This window comes from Eubalaena glacialis, chromosome 14 (assembly GCF_028564815.1).
Source record: "Eubalaena glacialis isolate mEubGla1 chromosome 14, mEubGla1.1.hap2.+ XY, whole genome shotgun sequence".
Classification (NCBI taxonomy): domain Eukaryota; kingdom Metazoa; phylum Chordata; class Mammalia; order Artiodactyla; family Balaenidae; genus Eubalaena; species Eubalaena glacialis.
Genome location: NC_083729.1, coordinates 78,765,151 through 78,782,781, shown reverse-complemented (window position 1 = coordinate 78,782,781; position 17,631 = coordinate 78,765,151). Strand labels below are relative to the sequence as shown.

Here is a 17,631-nt window from a genome sequence, read left to right as displayed (position 1 = left end):
CACAGTGCCTTGCACAGGTGATATTTCCTAATTGGAAGGTACTTTCTGAAGATTGTTGTTTTCTCATCACTCTGTCCGGCCATGCTGTCTTAAACAACCAAAACCACAGCATTGACTCTGCTGATTTGTTTCTGTCTTTTCCCTGACTTCTTCCCCCGCTAATCCTCCCAGAGTAACTTCTTTCCTGCCACCAGGGCAGGGAGGCTGGTTGCACAGTAATGGCAGGGTGCCGCTCCCAGCTTCCTGGTGGGTGGCTCCAGGGCCAGCAGCGGTGCAAGTTAGACACATCTCATGGGGGCTGTGAGGGGTGTGCTCGTAGGCTGTGGGGTGCCCTAGGGAGGCCTTCCCTTCCTTTCTAGGAGTGGTTTCCAGTTCTGTGGTGCAGTTTTATAGCTTCTCTCCAAACCAGCCCTGAACCTTGAGAGCACCATGTAGACTGAAGAGCCTGAAAATGAAGGTGCCTTCCAGGCCCCCTGCTGCTGGCAGTTGAAGTGACCCACTGCAGGTGGGGTGGGCTCTCGATGTGGCCTCTGCTGGAGGAGGCCCACTTTCTGCAGCCACTGTGGTGACATGACTGCCAAAGAATGTGATTGATGGGAGAAAGGTATAACAGTATTACTTTCTAATTGTTATCCGGCTTACTTTAATAAGCATATTAGCATTTGAGCTGATTTTCAAGGAAAAGCTAGGATTTACACAGGCAGAGGAAACAGAGGGAGATATTTCAGATGGGCCAGCAGTGCAGGCGAACCTGGCCAAGAGCATGCTGTGCTGGCCAAATGGTGGTGGGCTGGGCTGTGTAGGGGTGAGGTGTGATGAGGCTGGAGAACGAGTGTGAGGTAGGGAAATCACTGCATGCTCTGAGGGCAGGGGGGCAACACTGGTGTTTTCCAGGGGAAGTGAGAGTATAAATATGAGTAGAGTTGCAGGACATTCACCTGGCAGCTGAGTGTGGGCTGGATGGGGCCGAGGCATGGGTTACTTCTGCAGGGGTGTCAGAGGTAGTTAGCCTCTTGGCTGAGAGCTTCAGTTGTGTTAGCCCTGGACCCTGGGCCATCAGGAGTGAGACACCTGGGGTCTGGGGAGTGAGACAGCTGGGGAGGGGGATAGCTGCCATTTAGAGTTGTTCTCCGTGCGGACTTGATCGTGAGCGTCATCTAGGTTGTTGTGTAAAGGAAAACCTACCATGATTGCTGATATTGGAGAAAATGCAAAATAAGAGAAAGACCAGAGGCAGGTTGGACTCTAGAAGTGTTGGCTGGAATAAACACACACAGCGTGAGAGCTGTGAGTTTCAGTTTTATGTGGGGACTTCCTGAGGACTATAGCTTGGGAGGCAGCCTCTCTGATAGCTCTGAGGAACTGCTCCCAAGAGGAACGGGAGTATATATGTGATTTTGACGATGGGGGTACATTCGACCAAACACACATTTTGGTAAGAAGGCTGCTGCTAGTCACAAGGTCTCTGTTAATGATTTTCGTGCTTTTCTAACAATGGGAGGATGCAAGAATCCAGGTTTGCAAAAATTTTCTCCTAAAAAATATCTGTCTGAAGGCCTGTTCTGCCAGTTTTCCCAGAGCACAGAGTGCCTCATTCCTGATCTCTTCCTTGAGGTCAGGCTATGTTAAAGGTCAACAATTGCAGTGGCTAATGACTCAATCCTTGTAGAGCCAGATGGCTAGTGACATTGTTTAGTTGGCAGTGCCCCCTCATGATCATAAATTTAACCTAGGTTTGGAAGGCATTTCCTGACTATTTTGTACCACAGTGCTAGGAATGCCCATTCCTAGGTCAGGCCGGGATTTTGTTGGTAGGCCATTCAATGTGCTATTACTGGACTAGGCCCTGTTAACAGCAGCCAAAAGTCTCTGGACCACCTGTCTTACTAGTCTGATATGGTCCAGGAAAGATTCCCTCTTGTTGCTTCCTCCCATATCTAGAGTTATACTATTATAATCATTGATCTCAAATAGAACTATATATTGGGTCAATTGTTTCAAGTTGCCTAGTCATCACTTTTATCGGAGGCTCAGTAACACATTTTGTAATGCAAGAAACAACGAACTTGTAAAATAGGTAGAATATAAGTAATATAGCTAGTAGCATTAATAGGGCCAAAAGTAAGAATTTAAGCCAAGAATTTCCATTAGGTGCAGGCTACTATATTCCCAGTTGCCTGCCCAATCTGTTCCATACCAGCACCAGCCCAATTTCCTAGTGTTACTAGTTTGATTAGCCTTGGTATGGTTTAATTGTTCCCAACATAAGGGGGCTTTTAAACTTAAATGATCATAGCCTGGTGTTAGCCATATAAATCCATCCCATAACTGAAATATTCTTTGACTGAAATTTAGCTCGTTGCTCTGATTGAGCTTGAGTAACTTTTAAAGAAAATTCATATTTATGGTCATGGTCAGAACAAGTATGATTCCCATCGAGTAATGTCAATAATGGCCCGAACAGACCTACAGCCTCTTTCTTCTAGAATAAATTTCCTAAGGACCATCCAGTTAGAGCCTTGGAGAAGAAAAGTCCACCAAGGTAACCCAGAAGTACTGGATGTAGGTAATTGACCATAAACCCAACACTTGTATTAATTTTTAAAGTCTGCCTGGGATTTGTGACCATGATAGAAAAACACTGATTTATGCAAAAGTCCAAGAAATTAAGAAAACACTGTAAATAATCATGTGGGTCAGGTCTGGCATCTCAAGATAGCTGTCTACTTCTGATGTTGTCTTCTTGTCCTGCTGTGGGTATAGTTTTCTCCTCTGTTTGAACATTGTTTTAAGGTGATTTTGAGGTCAGCAGTCCTCTCAATAGACCAGTCCAGTGCAGGGGCCCTTTCTAAGTGGGAAATATGAATCCAAGAGTCAATTCCCTTCAGTCACTTCACATGAGCTAGTTAATAGTACCCGATAAGGGTGCTTCCATCTAGGTTGGAGATAGTTCTTTAAATGATGCCTTTTCCTGTATGCATAATCTCCTGGTTGCAGCTCATGGGGCACCTGGTCTTCATCCAAAGATAGAATACTGAGATAAGCTTCAGAAACAAACTTAGAATATCCTTTTAATAATTCATTTAAACTTTACAGTAATGTAACATAACCACAAGGAACTCTCTGGGAAGTGAGTATAGGCAGTAAATACAGACCTCAGTGAACAAAACTAGCATTTAACATTCACTGAAACATAATCTTTTTCTCTCTAAAATTACCCTAATTTCTACCACATACAGCCAAATTAAGACTAATTTGTTTGCAAAATAAGTCTGGTTAATGGATCACATAGGCTCTTTTAAATTGGCTGGGCTGGAGCTTTTCATAAGGAACCTCAGACTGAGTTTTTAAAAGGCCTCCCAAGACCAGGAAAGCCACACCAAGGGCTTGGCACAGATTCTGCCTGTGATATCTATAGATTTGGGTGAATTCCTGTGTTCCTGAGGTCCCCAGAATATCTTGAGATTCCTGCACCTGTCAGGAGGTGACCTTTCTTATTCATCTGATAAGGCTACTGGGAACATAAGTTTCCCAATTTCTGGAGGGATCAGGTAGAGAGAAAAGATAAATGTTTCAATTCTGCTTACAAAGGTATAATTTACCATGTGGCTGTAAGTCATAATTAGCTTGAGGGGAAAGGTTTCCTTATATCTGGAAAACACAGATTAGAAGTCTAATATTTCAGACAAAAACTATAAAAATTATGACGATATTCACCAGTTCACTCATTCCTATGTAACTAATCTTTTTTGCTGACAGTTTTATAAAGCCGTCAGGCTTTCCATTAGGATTCTTTAATTTCTTACCCAGTTCAGTGGTATGATCCAAAATTTAACAGAAATCTGTTCTTGTCAAAAAGTTCTTTCTATGAATCTTCTTGAAGATGAAGGATTTTTTGCAAAAGCACCAAAGTAAAACAATAACTGTCTATAAATGAGAAAATTCTTTGAAAGGCATAGTTTAAACACCTGATTACAGTGCAATTGGCAAAGAAACTTGGCTACTGCTGTGACATACAGCATTTTTTCCTTTTCGCAGTGTCAGGAATTGGAGATGGTCTGATAAGATAAGAATTCCTGTGCACAGGGAAAGAAATACAAATTTTTCCTAGAAAGACTTGTTCCCTTAGGGTCAGAATTCTGAACAGATGTTTTATCAAGCTAGCTTTCTCTAACTTAATTGCGTATGCAAGAAAAGAGCCCCATTTGGGCCATTTTCATGGTGATATTTCCTTTAATACCCAATTAAGTAACTAACTTGTAAGTATAAGTTTCGTTAAGTACATAAACCTGGCTGGAGTGTTAGCTGGAGGCTGGATTTCTGATGCCCCTTGTTTAGGAAAGACTTTAGGCCTGCCCACCTAGTTACCCAGTCCAGACTGCTCAGTGTCTTTCAACTGAGCAAATCCCAGTGTCTTTCAACTGGGCTCCCCCAGTATCTTTCAGCTGGGGGGGGGCACCTTTTTTCCCCAGTGTCTTTCAACTGGTGGGCTAGGTACCTGTTATATATCACCAAATAGAACTCAGGATCATCAACCAATCATCAGGAGATCCAAGAACCAGGAGAGGCTTACTTAAATTCGTTTGGACCTGCTGAGGAGGTGGATGGGCACAAAGGACCCTACTGGTACCAAGGCTCCAAGGCTCTGGATCCTTATAGAGTTCAGGTGAAGGAGAGAAGTCTGCTCTGGGTCCATTTGTGGTGGTTAAAACTGTTGACTGAAATAACACTTGTGAGAGATGTGAGTTTCAGTTTTATTTGGGGACTTACTGAGGACTATAGCCCAGGAGGCAGCCTCTCAGATAACTCTGAGGAACTGCTTCTAAGAGGTAAGTGGGGCAGTCAGTCTATATGTGATTTGACGAAGGGGGTACGTGCAACCAGGCACACATCTTGGTAAGAAGGTTGATGCTAGTCACAAGGAAGAGATGTCTCTGTTAATGATTTTAGCGCTTTTCTAAGTATGGGAAGATGCTAGAATCCAGGTTCATAAAACATTTCTCCTAAAAATATCTGTCTGAAGGCCTGTTCTGCCAGTTTTCCCAGAGCACAGGGTACCTCATTTCTGATCTCCACCTGGAACTCCTTTCAGGATGTGTTGAAGGTCAGTGACTGCAGTGGCAAGTGACTCAATTCTTGTAGAGCCAGATGGCCAGCGACATTCTTCATGGCAGAAGCAAATACAGTGTGTAGCCATTTTGTGAGCTGCTTACCACTTATGCCTAATTAGCCCAGTAGCCGGTCCAGATGTGGTTAAGTGTGTGAAGTTAGCTTTATTGTGCTTTTCATTTCGTTCTTCATATCATTCTTCATAGCTTATTGCTCCTGAGGCTTGTCTGTCTTGTCGGTCTTGTCCATCTTGTTTTCCTTTAAGCAATTTAAAGGAAATTTACCTTTCAGGGCAGTAGAAATGAAAAGAACGGAAATTTCTAGGAAGGGACCGAGACAGTCCTGAAGTGCTTAGCAGAGGCTGTAACTTTCACTGGGCCTTGGAGATGGAGAGATTGGTGTTAATTCTTATCATTACCCCAGCATGGTGTGGGATTTGGGGGAAGGAGGTGTGCTAGTCTGCTTGGGCTGCCATCACAGGCTACTACAGACTGTGTGGCTTAAACAACAGAAATTGATTTCCTCACAGTTCTGGAGGCTCACAACACAAAATCAAAGTGCTGGCTGGGTTGGTTTCTGATGAGGCCTCTCTCCTCAGTTTGCAGATGGCTGCCTTCTTGCTGTGTCCTCACATGGCCTTTTCTCTGCACAGAGAGAGAGAGCTCACCAGTCCTATTGGATCAGGGCCCCACCCAAATGACCTCATTTAATCTTAATTACCATCTCCAAATACAGTCATAGTGAGGGTTAGAGCTTCAGCCTGTGAATTGGGGGTCGGCGGGGGGCACAGTTCAGTCCACATCCATAACAGGAGACGGATGTGCTCAGTTAGCCATGAGGTCAGGGCAGGATGTGGGCTGGGTGGAAGGGGAGGGTGGTCGGGGAACCTGACCAAGGGAGGAGAGGGCTTGGAGGGTGTGCAGGAAGGCGGTGGCAGGGATTGCAGAAGAAGAGGCCCAGTCTGCCTGGTGCGTTCGTCCAGGTTCCCTCCCTGTCCTCTCCTGGTATTCAGGAATTGTCATCATTTACAAAATGACACTTCTTCAGGTCGGTACATCCCTGAAAATCAGTTTCTCTGGTCCTTGTGCTTGAATCCTTTGTCTCAGAAGAACTCAGGTCCAAGTTTTGAGAAACACCTTTCTCCCCCTGAAAAGCAGACCTCATGTTCAGAGAAGTGTGTGGAAGCTTTAGTTCCCAAGTCTGGCACCATCTATTAACATGACAGAAAAGGAGCAGGACTTTCTCTGTCGTCTTGCCATGAGGGGTCGGTCTAGACTCTTCCAAGGGCATAGTCCCCTTTCAGGTAAAGAAGGAGAAGCGATTTTTAAGAATGGCTGGGAAAGGGGGAAATAAATGAGCTTGAGGGGGACGTCCTGACTGCCTGGATACCCAGGTGAGGTGGGAGAGGCAAGGACCAGAAATCTTCAAGGTGTCTTGAAAAATTTTGTGGGCGGAATGTTCTGAGGATGAGAGAGATCTTCCCCTCTGCTCCCCAACTATACTTCAAGGGACCGAATGGCTCTCAAAAGTGAACTAAGAAAAAAAGAAGACGCAGCAACCCAACGACCCAGAAGGTGAGGGCTGCGCCTGAACAGATGCCAGGGGCTTTGTTTGAGAGCTGGGCGGCTGCGGGGTGGTGAGGTGGGGCTGACCGGAGCCGCATAATGGGTGGTGCCTTTCATATTCAGAGCAGCCCTTTGATCGGAGGGCGATGAAAGTGCTGGAAAGTGGAGAGGCTCGATGCGGGGGGGGGGGGGGGGGGCCTTTATCTTCGACAAAAAAGGCATCTGCCGGACCCCAGCCCCCTCCCCCCCCCCCTTCAGCCTGTGGGCTCCCGCAACAATGCCCCAACTGGGACCTGGGTCTCCCCACAGCTGAAGAAGTCTCAGGAAAGAGAAAGAAGTCTGCTGCATGTGTTGGACAGGGAGCTTAATGGATTCTTTCCACAAGCCCAGAAAGAAAGGGAGAGAGAAGAGGGGATGTGGGGAGGCAAGGGGAGAGTGGAAAGGGAGACATGGCGGGGAGAGCGGGGAAGGAAGTGTGGCATTTGAACACTGAATTAAACTGTCAGGTAATAAGCTTGTTACTTCTTCCAGTGAACACAACTTTCCAGAAGACAGTGCAGATGGGGTGAGTATGTGTCATTGGAGGGAAGGGGAAGAGTATTCAGCTGACAAGACATGGTTTTGGGTGGACTGATAATTTTTTTTCTAAAAGACAGTATAATAAAAGACAAACACTAAAGTGAAAGCAGAAATCTGTCTATCTAGCTGTGTTTTCGAAGGGGAAAAGTAAGTCCCTTTAAGTCTTTGCACTGTTAGAAACTTCATGCTAATTGGAGCTTTATCATAATTGCAATAATTTCCACTAGTTCTTCCTTTCTTGCTGTCTCTTACCCCTCATACAATCTCAACCAATGCAGATTAAGAAACTTGAAACAAAACAATTGCTTTTTGGCCTGGAGATGAGTATTTTCTGCTTGTGGATGATTTTTTGAGTCTATTCTGTGGGGTAGATGTACTCTTTGGGTGTAAATCTCATGGCTAAGCCAGTGCTATACCATTGAGTCAGATGTCCACCTAGGTGTAACTGGCATGGCCTGGGGAGGGAGGGGACAGGCAGAATCACATCCTATGTAGGGCTGTCTCTTCAGGGGCTGTGGTTTGGGTAGAGGGTTGGGGGGAGGAGGGAGCACAGTGATTTGGCACTTCTGGAACACCTAGCAGGAGAAAAAAGTCTGAAATAAGAGGATGGTTTTGCGGATTTTTCCCCCCAGTGGTGGAAACTGACCTGACACAGTGATCTGGGTGAGGGCCATTAATTAACAGACATGGAAGGCTCCATGGAGCCTCATGGCCTGTGCTGAGGGGGGGGAGAAACAAGAGAGGCAGAGAGGACAGAAAGTGAGACCAGGGCGTCTGCTTCCCTTGCTTCCTGAGATGGAGCAACTCAAGGACTTATAAGTAGACGACCATCTGAGGTCATCACATCCAATCTCCCGCCCTGTTGGGGGCAAGAATCCTCTCTATGTGGTCATTCCAGTTTTCATTCACTTTATTTTTCTCATATAAAACTATGTGGTGGCTACGGCTGGAGCCTGGGTCCTCTGCACGGAAACTCTGGTGTGGGTCTTTACAAGATGGTCAGTGAATTCCTGATACAGAGAGTTGGTGAACACTCTCTCTTTCCAGAGATCAGGAGTGAGATAACTGTAGGTCTTGGAAATGGCATCAAAAGTGGCCTTGGCAAAGTTGCCTAGGGTGGCAGTGCAGCCCCTGGCAGAGGTGTAGCCGTCGTCAATTCCAGCCATCATCAGTAGCATCTTGGGCACAGGGGCTGAGAAGATGCCAGTACCCCTGGGGCCAGGGATAAGGCACATCAGCACAGAGCCACAGCGGCCAGTCACCTTGCAAGTTACAGTATGGGGCTTGCTGATCTTGTCCCCCAGTAGCCTTGCCACATGGCCATGATGGAGAGCTTGGCCAGAATGATGGCCCCATGGATGGCAGTGGCTATCTGCTTAGAGCACTTGACACCGAAACCGACATGTCCGTTGTAATCCCCAATGGCGACAAATGCCTTGAACCTGGTCTGCTGCCCAGCACGGGTCTGCTTTTGCACAGGCATAATCTTGAAAACCTCCTGCTTGAGGGATGTTCCTAGGAAAAGGTCAGTGATCTCAGATTCCTTGATGGGCAGAGGGAAGAGATAGCTCTCCTCCAGGGACTTGATCGTCAGGTCCTTGACCAGGCGGCCCAGCTTGGTGATGGGGAGCCACTCCTAGTCCTCAGCCTTGCCTCCATGTGCTCTGCGGCCCCGACCCTGGCTGTGACCCTGACCCCGGATGCCGCTGCCAAAGCTTCCGCGGAAGTCACCGGGGCCTCCCATTCCAGGGCCCCCAGGGGCCTCTGGGCCCTCCCGCAACACTGGCGTCATACGCCATTTGGTGTTTTTACGAAGAAGGGTCATTCCAATTTTTTTTTTTTTTACATCTTTATTGGGGTATAATTGCTTTACAGTGGTGTGTTAGTTTCTGCTTTATAACAAAGTGAATCAGCTATACATATACATATATCTCCATATCTTCTCCCTCTTGGGTCATTCCAATTTTGAATGAACAGTCCCAGTGTCAGGGAGAGCTCTGTTACAGTTCCCCAGGGAACATCCTTGTGCACTAATGAAACAGGAGGGAAAGGGGCAGGGCACAACCTTTAAAAGAATGACATAGCCATAGGACATGATGAAAACTAGTGAGAACAAACTGGGCCCAAGATGGCGGAAGATTCGACTTCCAGTGGACCTTGAGCCTCATTATATGCTCATTGTAATACATTAGCATATGCTAAATGACACACCCACAGGCGCCATGGCAGTTTTGAGGCCCAGCATAAAAGGCTAAAAAGTGGGCCGTGGCCCAATTCCTGGAAATCCCCACCCCTTCCCCCAAATAGTTGGAATAATCCTCCCACTCATTAGCCTATGAAATTACCCAGCCCATAAAAACTAACCACCCCATATTTCGAGGCCTCTTGCTTCTTGCCTTTCGATGACCCACACTCCGTCTTTGGGGTGTGTTTCTCCCAAGGCCTCTCGCCTTCTGAGATAGTGCACACTTTGTCTGTGGAGTGTATTTCTAAATAAATCTGATTCTTACCCATCACTTCGTCTTCGAATTCTTTCACGATGAAGAAAGAACCTTAAATTCACTGGCAACACTAGCATATTTATTACACACTTGTGCTTGTATTTCTATAGGAGTGATTCCTAGAAGTGGGACATGTACGTTTTCTCTTTTGATGGCTGCTAACAAATTATGCATGCGTGGAAACACACACTGTATTGATACATACAAAAATGAGTACATGGCAGTCATGGCGAGACAGGGAGCTCAAAAAGAAGGAAGGACTTTCTAATAGTTAAAAATGTCTCACAGTAGAGCAGAGCACCTGACTTGGGGTAACAGGTGTTCAAAAAGTAGAGCTTGGCACACTCTGGAGACCACTGGGAACCTCTCCAAGGAGGCAAGTCCCCCACTGGTGGCTTCTGTGGCCCTGAGTCCTTCCAAATACAATGCATTTTCTAGGTGAGGCTTGGAGAACAACAAAGGTTTTGCAGGACCCATTCAGAAGCACTCTGATCCCATCTCCTTGCAGAGGCTTCCACTGGGCTCTGCTTACCCTCTGCTGTAGACACAGGCCTATCTACTGTATCCCCAGCTGGGATGCCCTGGATTCTGCTGGGACCCTCCCCTGGTGGCCTCAAGAGATAAATGAGTTTTTCCCAACAGGTCAGAAGTCTTCCTATGAGCCCAAGGGGGACACCCTGAAGATAGCAAGAATGGCTGGTGGCAAAGCTTTAGGCAAAGCTGCTATTTTGCATGGTTGAGGACAGAAATCTTTACAGGTTTCAAGGGAAGTAGCCTGGTTTGCTCTAAGGTCTTGGAGGCTCTTGGCGTCACCTTTTTTTTTTTTTTTTGATGTGGAGGACCAAACTATAGTTCTGGGGTGAGGAAGTGAGTGTGATGGTTTCTCTCTGGGGTCTTCACCTGGTGGTTTCTCTCTGGGGTCTTCACCTGGGCCTGAGCTCCCACTGAGGGTTCCTGTTTATCCTTTACTGCCCTCTGTGACCTGTTGCCATCACAGGCCCTGTTATCCTGTCCCCCTGCCAACAGCCATGCCTCAGGGCAGGGGCCCCATCTTCCTCCCCAAATGCAGTTCCACCTCCCCGGAGGATGGCTGACTGCAGTGTGGGGGAGGGCTTGCTGCTGCTGTTATTATCATTATTGCTATTACTATTATTGTAAATACATCCTGCTAATCCCTTTGTTGTCCCCTCCAGGCGCCCAGAGTTCTAATATTCCACCACCTCCACCTCTCATCTTCTCTTTTCTAATGCATCTTGCTTTGCCCTCAGGTGCTGTTAACAGATTGACAGTGAGTGACAAGGACCTGTGTGAAGGTGTCTGTTACCCAGCAGTTTTCCTTTAAGAGAATTGGTTGTTGCTACGGCAGCACAGTTGCTTGGCAAGATGGCAACCATATAGGAGGTGTTAGAGAGGAATTCTTGGAGCTTCCTGGTGTATTCCCAAAGCCGGACAGAAGAAGGCAGAATGTGGATTTCTTCTGAAATAATGTTGTAAATGGAGGTTTCTAGTTAGTTGAGTCCACAGAACGGCTTATGTTTGTGTGGAAAAACCGTAGAAACGGTACTGTTTCAGGAGCATGCTGGCCCCATCCGCCAACACCCTGATAGCCCACATCCTTCCTTGTGAGGATATGAGTCAGACTCTGAAAACTATGGTGCGGAGAATTGTCAGTCAGGGTCGGAGGACCGAGCCAGTAACTCACTGCAGCTCTCGGAAGACATTTCATATTTGAAAGAGTTGAATGTGGTCGGTATTCATCTCTTGAGGTTCTTAGAGCTCTGACCCTGACTGAATAATTCAATCAATCGCTCCCAGCCCCACCTGCATGTCGGAGTCACCTGGGGGGGAATGTAGGCGGTGCTTCACACTAGCAGAGCTGTCATTACAGAAGCGGCCCCTCCAAGGGGGCTAGTGCACGTGCTTGTCCTGGTTTATGTGCAGCTGTTAGGAAGCATGGAGCAGCCCTGGATGCACTGTGTGGACTGATGCCAGGAGGAAAGGAGATGAACAAGCTGCAGAGCGGTGCGTGAGGCCTGCTAAGACTTATGTCCATGATGATGTGATGGATAATGAGTTATAATCTGTGTTTTGGAAAAAAATTGGCTTAGGAGGTTTCTGGGAAAACCAAACCATCTGGGTGTTTGGAAGGGGAGGCTCATCTGAGCTCTTGGAGAAATGAATCTGAATCTTTGTAGGATTGTATGAAATCTTCTACTGTAGACTTCTGCCTGGATTTCTCCTTGGGATCTGCCTGAGTCAGCCTGAGCCCAGAGCAGAGGTCCCAGGACATCTTTGGATTAGGGGCAGTGGGGTCACCTCTGGGATGCCTCCAAGGAGCTTCTGTATGCAACCTGCTTTCTCACTGGAAAGGCATAGGAAACCTTCATTTTGTCCCTTCTTGCTGTCAGAAATTTCCCTTTTCCTTTTCTATGATTTGCCTTAGTCATTGATTTAACCTTGTGGATAGAAAGTCTCAGCCTGCATTTACTTCAAAAACAATGGAAGTTATCTCTGTTTGCCAAGACTTGGCTTTTTATTCCTTGATTGTTTTACATTACATTGTAATGTATAGCTTCAGTATTTATTTATGGAAAGGTTTTTATTTGACTGCTTAAAGGCCAAAGGAGCAAAAACAAAAACAAAACCAAAAAAAGTGGAGGCGATATCTCTGCTTCTATCTATCATCTATCTATCTATCTATCTATCTATCTACCTACCTATCTATTATCTGTCTGTCTGTGTATCTATCTGTCTGTTTTTACATGCAGAGACTATCCTTGGAAAGAGATTCAAGACACTGGCAGCAGTGATTACTTTTAGAGAGGGTGATTGGGGAACAGGAAAGGGAGGGAGATTAATTTCTTTGTACTGTTTGAAATTTTTACCATATGCATATTAACTATCTTTTTAAAAAGTTATTTACTTATTTTTGGCTGCATTGGGTCTTCGTTGCTGTGTGCAGGCTTTCTCTAGTTGCAGCGAGCGGGAGCTACTCTTCATTGGGGTGTGCGGGCTTCTCATTGCGGTGGCTTCCCTTGTTGCGGAGCACGGGCTCTAGGCATGTGGGCTTCAGTAGTTGTGGCACGCGGGCTTCAGTAGTTGTGGCTCATGGGCTCTAGAGCGCAGGCTCAGTAGTTGTGGCGCATGGGCTTAGTTGCTCCGCGGCATGTGGGATCTCCCAGGACCAGGGCTCGAACCCGTGTCCCCTGCATTGGCAAGCGGATTCTTAACCACTGCGCCACCAGGGAAGCCCCATATTAACTATTAAAAAGAGAGTAGAGCTGAGATTGATATGCTTTATGAGTAGACTTTGTCCTCAAATTCTTTTTGTGTGTGTGTGTCCTTAAATTCTTACACTGAAATACTAATCCCCAGGACCTGTGACCGAGACCTTGTTTGGAAATAGGGTCTTTGCAGATGATCAGGTTAAGGTGAGATCATTGGGGTGGGCACTAATCCAATATGACTGTGTCCTTATAAAAAGAGAAACTTAAGACACAGAGAGAGACACACAAGGGAAAACGCCATGTAAATATTGGAGTTATGCTGTCACAAGCCAAGAAAATACCAGAAGCTAGGAGAGAGGCCTAGAACAGATCCTTCTCTAACACCTTCAGAGGGAGCATGACACCACTAACACCTTGATTCTGGACTTCCAGCTTCCAGAACTGTGAGACAATATGTTTCTGTTGTTTAAATTACACAGTTTGTTAAGATAGTCCTAGCTAACCAGTGCAACATGTGAGAAAATGTTAGCAGAAACTCCAAAGAAAGGAATTGACTGGATACAAGGGGTAGTGGGCAGTGGGGAGTTGGTTGGGGAGGAGGTGCGGGGCAGCATGCATGGCCAGGGACCCTCGGCTGGGACCCCTTGCCTGCTCCTTTGCCCTGGCTCCCCTTCCCTGTTGCCTGCCCCTGGCCCCCGGCTGGACGTGCTGTCCAGTACACCTGGGCTTTCTGGCTGTCTCGGAACAGTGCCCCACCTACTACGATCACCTGTTACTGATCCTGCAACATAGGAGGTTAGGTCATTGACAACGCCCATCAGGATGAACTTCCTGGAAGATGCCTCTGGGGTTAACTTAGCCAAACAGAGCTGTTTCTTAGGAATTTGCTTCTCTGTGAGTCACATCCTGGAACCCCACATTTGTTAGACTGGCCCAGACTTTGCCAAGCACAGCAAGGAGAGTAAACTACATAAGGACGATGGACAGTTGATAATCCTTTGGCGAGGCCCCTGTAGGTTTCTGAGGAAGCTGTGTCTGGCCCTTAGTGGCTTTAGCTGGGGTGAGTTTGGGGCTGTGCATTGTTTTTGTGCAGCCCTCATGTGCTCCGTGTCCTCTGCCTCAGGACGTGGAGACTTCCTGCAGGGACCTGGGGGCGGTGACCTCCTCTACTCAGGGGCAGACACAAATGGCCACCCTTGCTTTGCACCAGAGGTTTGCGGCAAGGAAGGCACCTCCAGCAGTGCCTCCGGGGCCCTGCCCCTGGTTGGACAGAGATCTGGTGGCCCCAGGAGTGGACATTGAGCCGAGGTCTGGGCAGCAGAGGTGATAAAGGGCTGCTGTTTGGAGGAGGCAGAGACTCACCTCCTTGGCTGTGTGGTGGTGAAGATGGTAGCTAACAAGAGCTCAGAGTCACTGGGTGTGTTAGGCTCCAAGGAAACCCTGGCAGGGCCTCACTCAGAGACTTCTTCCTCAGGAAACCATGTTTGGTCTTTCTGCCAGGAGTCTAGTTTGTGTCAGTAAGAGTTTTTCTCCGTTAAACATAAACTGCACCAGAGGCTTGCCCAGGTTCTGGCTCAGCCACGGAGGGAGGAGTTGGGGTGGCTGCCTTCTAGGAATACCTGGGCCAAACTGTCCTTTTAGGTGCTTCTCTGAGCCTTCCTTTGGCTTTCATTGAATGCGTTTCATGGAACAGATAACGAGCCCTGTGTTTGGTGCTCAGGATCTTCCGGGGAGCACTGTGGGCTGGGATCCTTGCTCTTTCCAGCCAAGAAAACCCAGCCCCTTCCGCCAAATCTCTTAGGTGGGCACCTTGAGGCAGAGTGGTCAATGGCTTATCCGGTGCTGGCTTTTCATCTGCAAGATGCTTAAGGCCTCTCAGAAGTAGTTAGGCTATAAATAAGCACAGGATTAAAGCCTCCAAGGTTGATAGTTAGAAGGTTGTAGCAGCTCTAGAAGAAAAGACTCGGTGAGTATAGGAAGTTGTGTTAGAGATTTAAAAAGGGCGTTTCTGTGGTTTTTTAGGAAAAAAAGAAAGACTTAGCACCAACTCAGACACATGCACAGTTCACTGTTCACACTTCCTTAAAAGACATGTATTTGTAGTATGGCCTCCTCAGAGTTGCTGGGTGCCACAAGGAAGGACCTCCTTCCTGCCAAGGCAAAGCAGCAAAGGGCTAATCTGGGAAGGGTTTTGATTTGCTTGTGGATGGGCTGTCCTAGCAAGCCTGAAATCATAGAGTGAAAGTTTAACTTTGGGCCACTGCCTCTGGGAGGGTGATGTCTTTCTGTGATACACCAGCCCCCTACTCCTCCTCCTCTTCTTCTTGACATCACCTCCCACACTTCCAGGTAAAATGAAAACCCTAGGATGGCAAGGATCTTGTCTTTCTTGTTCGTTACTGTGTCTTCGGTGCTTGGATCAGTAGGCACCAGTAACAATTTATTGGCTGAATTAATGAATGGAAGAAGAATGAATGAACTTCAGGAATATTTAGCACTGTACTTGCTGTGATTCTGTTCTTTATTAGTTGACACAAGAATGACCTTTCATGACACCTTTCAGATCCATTACACTCTCTCATTCTTGATGATGCTTGGTTGGCCAACCACTCAATTTCCAGAATTCTAGGCTAACCCAGGATTACGACTGGCTTTTTGCTCCCTATCCTGTGCTTCCCCCCACCCCCATCCCTAGCCTCTGCTGTCCCCAGATCTTCTGTTGCTTGAGGACCACAGGCTGCCAGGGAACCTTCAGGATGAGCACCATTAGCCAGGTTACTGTCCTGATGTTCTTCTTCCACCGGGGACTGTGTGTAATTCTGAATAGGGACGTGTCTGATATCTTGACTAACTTAATGCACTAAACTCTCCGTCAACCATTTTAATGTCTCAAGGACATTACTTCTTCCTAGGCAAATGGGAAGACTACATTTCCCAGCCCCTTTGAGGATTAGGCAAGGCCATGTGACTACTTCTAGCCAATGAATTGTGGGAATTCCAGGCTGAGGCATTTAGGAACTGTAGGTCGCCTGCCATGTTGACTCCATTGCCTCCCATGGAAACCGATGGGAGAAGAGTGTCACGAGATAAACCAAACTGGATTCCCAAGGGACTAGATGGATGAAAGGGCCACTACCTCACTCAGACTTTGTGTGAGCAAGCTACAGACATTTGCTAAGCCATTGAAATTTCAGGTTTAATTTGTTATTGTGGCAGAGCTTAGCCTAACCTGATTTATACCAGGAGAATATGGGAGTTTAAGAGAATGGAGGCTTGGTAGGGACAAACATTTAAGGAATAAGCCCAAATGCAGACCTCCCAAAGCTGGCTGAGGGATAAGCTCAAAGAAAACGTCAGTCTCTGGGGGTAAGATTTACTCCCCCCACATTAGGCCTAATACTCCTCCCCTGCCTCCATCCCCCATTTACTTTTCTGAGAAGTTTGGTGAGTCTGGCTTTTCTGGAGATGCTCCCTATTTGGCTTGGCTGGCGAAATTTTGCTGGGCTTCCTTTATTAAGTGTCCATCCTGCCACAGACTTCAGTTTTTGGCAGAGTCATTTCTAAACCTTATTCGTTCAGTCAAAATTTATTGAATGTTTGCAGTATGTCATGTCCTGTGTGCCAGATGGGAAGGATGCAGAGGTGAGGAGGACACAATTGCTACCCTTGGGGTGGCTACACTGGGCGATGCCATTAGCGGTGTAATAGAATAGTCACAGGAGGCTCTGGGCAAAGAGGAGATGGTCTCACTGTGCCTGGGAGTTAATGACAGAGGCTTCACGAGGAGGAGATTCTCCTGTTGCTATTTCAAAGGACACGTGTGTGTCTGCCATAGGGATGAGGGTAGGAGAAGTCTTCCAGGCAGAGGGAACAGTGGGCGTGTGCAATCGCAGCAGCGCGGTTTCCCTGGCACGCTGCTAGGGCTGCATCAGCGCGGAGGTACAGATTGTACCGGAGGCAGGGCTTCTGTATAAAATTGGGTTTGGGAGATTGTCTGCGTTACCACTTAATGCTTATTGAATTTGTGTTTTAACGGAGAGTTAAATTTTTACTAAAAAAAAAAAAAAGCAGAAGTAAAAAGGTTTTTAGAAAAAAGAAAAGTAAAAATCTTTTGACTGGTTAGGCATCAATACCAAGGAAATAATTTGAAAATAGAAAAAACTTTCTGCTCCCAGATGCTCTTGACGGTGTTATTCATGATAGTTTTTTAAAAATGAAGACCTAACTATTTGACAATAGAAAGTTTAGCTAAGTGATGGCCTATCACATGCAATGTGAGGCTAAGAACTCTGTCATGTGAGGAGATGCTTACACTGTCACACAAAAAGTGCAGGATACTAATTTTTTTTTTAATTGAAGTATAGTTGATTTAGAGTGTTGTGTTAATTACTGCTGTACAGCAAGGTGACACAGTTAAGGATACTAAATATTATGTATAATACAATCAATTGTATAAAAGATATAGAATAAACTGAAAGAAAATATACTCAAAATATACCCACATGTTGTTAAAAGCAGTTATAACTCGAGTGTTGAAATTATGGGCAATTTAAAACTTCTTTTGTATAAAATTTTCTGTTTTCTAGATATAGTGTGAGTGCTACTCTTATCTGGGTGAAAAAAAAGCTTTAGTGTGCCTTTCTTTCTGAT

At 46.4% G+C, this 17,631-nt stretch overlaps 1 protein-coding gene and 1 pseudogene across 1 annotated transcript in view; one reads left to right on the top strand and one right to left on the bottom strand.

The window, feature by feature from the left end:
• The window catches only part of TRABD2A (TraB domain containing 2A), a 56,195-nt gene that overhangs the window by 21,579 nt on the left and 16,985 nt on the right, over positions 1–17,631 (top strand). The window lies entirely within an intron of this gene.
• LOC133104799 (small ribosomal subunit protein uS5-like) lies at positions 8,160–9,052 on the bottom strand (annotated as a pseudogene).